Source organism: Silene latifolia, chromosome 10 (assembly GCF_048544455.1).
Source record: "Silene latifolia isolate original U9 population chromosome 10, ASM4854445v1, whole genome shotgun sequence".
NCBI classification, from domain to species: Eukaryota; Viridiplantae; Streptophyta; class Magnoliopsida; order Caryophyllales; family Caryophyllaceae; genus Silene; species Silene latifolia.
This window is the reverse complement of record NC_133535.1, coordinates 39207564-39212250: the sequence shown is the minus strand read 5'-3', so window position 1 is coordinate 39212250 and position 4687 is coordinate 39207564.

The following is a 4687-nucleotide window of genomic DNA, read 5'->3' as shown; positions in this document are numbered from 1 at the left end:
TAAAGGGTAATTAGCATAACTAAATCGCAGTTTAGCCATGCCAGTTTATTACTTTGCTAAGCCTTATACCTGTGTGTTGGCAAACATGCCCTTTCATGAGGATCGTGGTAACCCATCTTGTAAAAGTTTCAATAGGGTTAAGTCTGTGCTGGTAAGATTGGGTTACCCGGTAGCTAAGGTCAAACCTGTTTGGGGTCCAGAAGGATTTAGGAAGGCCATATTGGTCGAATTTGGAACTCAAGAAAGGCATTGTCATGCTGCTTTCAAACTTGCGCATATGTTTGCGCTTCAGGGTCGCTCTCGCGAGGACTGGTTATTGCAAGATGTGGCTGATGGTCGTCAACCTTATGGTTGGGTTGGTATTAGTGATGATACCTATTACTTTACCAAGCCTACTGATTGGGTTCAGGTCCCTTTTGGGATTAGGTTTGAGGCAGAAGTGGATGCTAATGCGGAAGTTGTTGATGTGTATGGTGCAGTGGTTTCAGCTATTCGGTCTATTTATCCTTGAACTATTGCTGTGGTAATATATGTTCCTGGAAAAAACGGGTATGCTGGTTATCAACGTTGGTGGTGTTGCGTTGTGTCTTATGTATGCTCTTGTAGTTTCTGTGTTTCATTAGACCGTTTAGTATGTGCAATTGTACAAGTGTAAGTGGTAAGTAGAATGTAATGTATGTGGTTTAGTTAGTTCTCTGTGCGGCGCTTTGTAGTTAATTTTATGCATAATTATCGTCTATATTTTCAGTGTTAATTAACTGTGCTCATTGTTTAGTACAATGGTTTTTTATTTGTGATGTATCTTGGAATTTCAAAATTGGCCAGCACCAGGTGTCTGATATGTAACTATTACCGGGGAATTAAGGTACGCTTTGTGTTAGGGATTTAAATTTTGTTGTTGGCAACTTTGAAGATGGTGGTGTTGTTGTTGATAGTTCAGAGGTAGAACTATGCATGCATTTAAGAAAGTTTGTTTTATTACATGTGCTTATGGTAGCACTACATCATGTGCCTACTTTGATGCTCTCTAAGTGGTCTGCTTGTTCATACTGGCTTATTAGACTATATAAGAAACCTTTGATTACCAGATCTCTAAATTACAACTGTCATCAGAAGATGAGGAAGATTCATTCTCTCTTCGCCTTTGCTCTCTTTGTCTTTCATCAATTAACCTCTCAACATGATCAGTGTAAATCTCCAACATTGTTATCTGATCTTGCTCTTCGACTGGTCTCATGACAATTTGCCCTCTTTGAAAACAGAGGTCAACTACCACAGGCCAATTTAGAGTTGTTTGCAGCCTTTGAAATAGTATGACAACTTCGTCGCTAAGGGCCTTTAACTCTTGACGTTTCCTGTTTACTGATTCTGCAGTTACTGAATGTGTAAATTTTTGAGATTTAAAAATAGCTAATGCATTTATACTTACGCAGAAATATGGCTTACCGTCGGAGATATAATGATCTGTTATTGTTGGTGAGATTTGACTTCTATCACCCACAACAAGATGATGCAGCCGTCCTAATGTAGGATTCTCATTATTTAGCAAGCTCCAAATTACAGCTGCAACCATGATTATGTTCAAGCGGCGAAAAAGTTTTGGAGTCTCACGAACTATTGTATCAATTTTGGCTTGGATGTGCCTCATTATGAAAGCATTTGAATCCATTTCCAGAAGGCTAATAAACAACTGCTATTCAACTGAGGAGAAAATAAAAAGAGTAGAGTGAATAATGTATAGAGTGTAATGTTTAAGGCTGTTGGGGAACTTTACCTTGTATTTATAGAGAAAGAGTTATAGATTGTCATTCTATGTTATGGGGTAGACATACGTGTCTGTGTGTAGTTACTGTGTTGTCTTCACCTGGTTTATTTTCATATGGTGTTTATCAGAAGCTGTGGTCTTATTTCCAAAATATCACTTTATTTCTCACATCTAAAACTAAGTTTCAATACTCAAAATATTGAGCTGAAGTTACACAGCTTAATTGCCATAGTAGGCATTCAGCAGGGCATATATAATCTTTTGAATAATTTAATAATCGGAAAATGCACGCGGTGCCCTTAAACTTTGATGTTTTGTCCGAAATACCCAATCTTTTGATCCGGAAAACTTTAAGAGGCTATAACTCGTATTTTTGAGTTCAGAAAGTGACGATTTTTTTTTTCAAATTGATTATCTTTTCGAGAACTACGACTTGAAAAAAAAATTGTCGAGTTTGGAATTTGTGACCAAGAGATATGGTCACTCAAAGTTTGTTCGGTAAAAAAAACTTTGACGTACAAAAACTCCTAGCCACGGGATCCAAATACGACAATTTTTTTTTTCAAATCGTAGTTCTCGGAAAGATAATCGATTTGAAAAAAAAAATTATCACTTTTTGAACTCGTAGACACGAGTTATAGCTTCTTAAAGCTTTCCGGAACAAAAAATTGGGTATTTCGGGCAAAAATCGCAACTTCAAGGGCACCGCGTGCATTTTCCCTTTAATAATTAGCCTAAATTTTCAGGTTTCGTAACCCTTTAAAAGTTTTTGGTTGGAAACTGTTCTTTGTTAGACTGTCTAACTAATTCGTTTTACTTTTGTATCATTTGTAATATTACTTTTTTGGAAATAATGAAAACAATGTTGCAAAAAAGTTAAACTGCTAATATCAGTTAAATTTCTTTCACTGACATTCCGCGATGCATGCAGGCTGGTTGTTCAGATTAAGACAAAACTATTGTGGTTAAACATTAAAGCGGTTTTGCATTCACTACTATAATTTCTTGGATATAATTTTCAAATTGGTGAGAAATTATATATAAGGCTTTTTAAAATACAGCCACCTGGTTAGCTTAATTCAGAGGCAAAATGGTTTTCGCATGAATAGTAGCCACCGAGGATTCACATGTTACCCCACTAAGTTTTGTCTATGATTTCCCTCTCTATATATGTATAATCTTTAGCATTAGCATTAGCATTGCATTCGAGTTTCTTAGTTTATTTTAATTTCTCTGAAAATATAATTTCTTAGAAAAAATATCAAACATCAAGATTGTTCATTGTGTGTTGAAGGTGGAGACTCTGTAGCAAGACCTCGATTTAATGCAGCCTTCCAGTTTAAAGGTACTTTTTTTGATTAAGTTTAGAACTTTGTTTTGGTGATTGTTTTAATGGAGCTGTTGGTTTCTTCACCTGTTGAGTGTTGACATGCAAACTAACATGTTTTGGGCTTCTATACAATGCATGTTTGCTAATGTGTTTTGTTGTTACACTTACGTTTCCATGCATGCAGTCGGAAAGTACATTACATTTTATTTATTAGGTAGGAATTGTGTGGCGCCTTGGTATTTTGCATGTTTGTTTTGGTGGTATTTGTATATTTTAGGCAGATGTTGGCTGCTAACTAATACTGTCAAAGTAGTATATATTACATTCGAAACACTTAAAGTCTGAAATCGTTAACTGGTCATTTACAATTTTAAACCATCGCCTAATACAATTTCATATTTAAAAGTTGCTGGTTAAAAAGATATGGACAATATTTTAATTGAGCCCAGGTATGCAAACAGTTTTAATCTGAGGAGACAAATCCTGAAAGACTAAGCTATTTTTTACTGCAGTTCATGTTAGGTAGCTGCACATACAGGTACACATGTTAGCAAGGGTATGGAAAGTCTAGATTTAATCAAACCACACAAATAATGATTCCTTTCCAAGCTTTGCTGTTGAAGATAACTCAACACCTTCACTTCCCCACCCCGAAATATGACTTGTTAGACATTCAGAGAAACAGCGCTGTTGTGTCGGTTTTCACTGATTCTGGGCCAGAAGCATACACATTTGTAGGTGGGCCAGCTGAAAGTTTAGAAAAATCTTGTGAAAAGGCTGCACAAATAGCTGTTCATGATATAATTGAAAGGTTTAGTGTTTCGGTTGAGGATTTATCAATTTCTAAAAGGCGTGAATTTGAGCGATGTGCTGGTCTTTATAAGTAAAAGCGTCAGGAGTTGCGCTGTCTTAGCAAGGGGCTTGTAGTGCCACCACTAATTGAGAAGCTAGGTAGGGGGGCACCTATTGGTAGTGAACCGGTGATTGTCGATTACACAACTATACTACAGTTGGTCCTGAACAAATGTGGTGTTGAAAGGTCCAGTCTTGAAACTGTGTGCCATGGTCTGTTTAAATATACTGCTTGGATTACAATCAGTCATGCTAAAGGCATCTGCGGGTATAAAACATTTTATAGTATTTGTTGTCATCATATTGAAGATGCTAAAAATAGTTTGGCAAAACAGGTTATTGAGTTCTTTATACCCTTGTATAATTTGGAAATCATTGATGCAAATTATAATCCACGCCTTACTGCATATGCGGCAATCTTATGTGCTCTTGAAATGGAAAGTTACATAGCTGCAAAAGAGCGTTTTTTGGGAATGGAAGTCCTAACTAAACCTTCAAAGTTGCTGCCACATGATATAACTTCCAAGTCAAAATATGCCGGTCTTATGATTCCTACTATGATTTCTGCTCCTCTCACTCCCAAGAAAAAGTCATTGAATATGTCGTCCATGCTAAGGTCTCTTACAAATAAAATGGAAAATGGTGAAAGGACAAAATTCAAGGTGCCTCAGGAGCTACGTACAGTGTCCAAACGTGCAAGACGTAACTAAACTACTTAGACGTTCTACTAGATCATATCT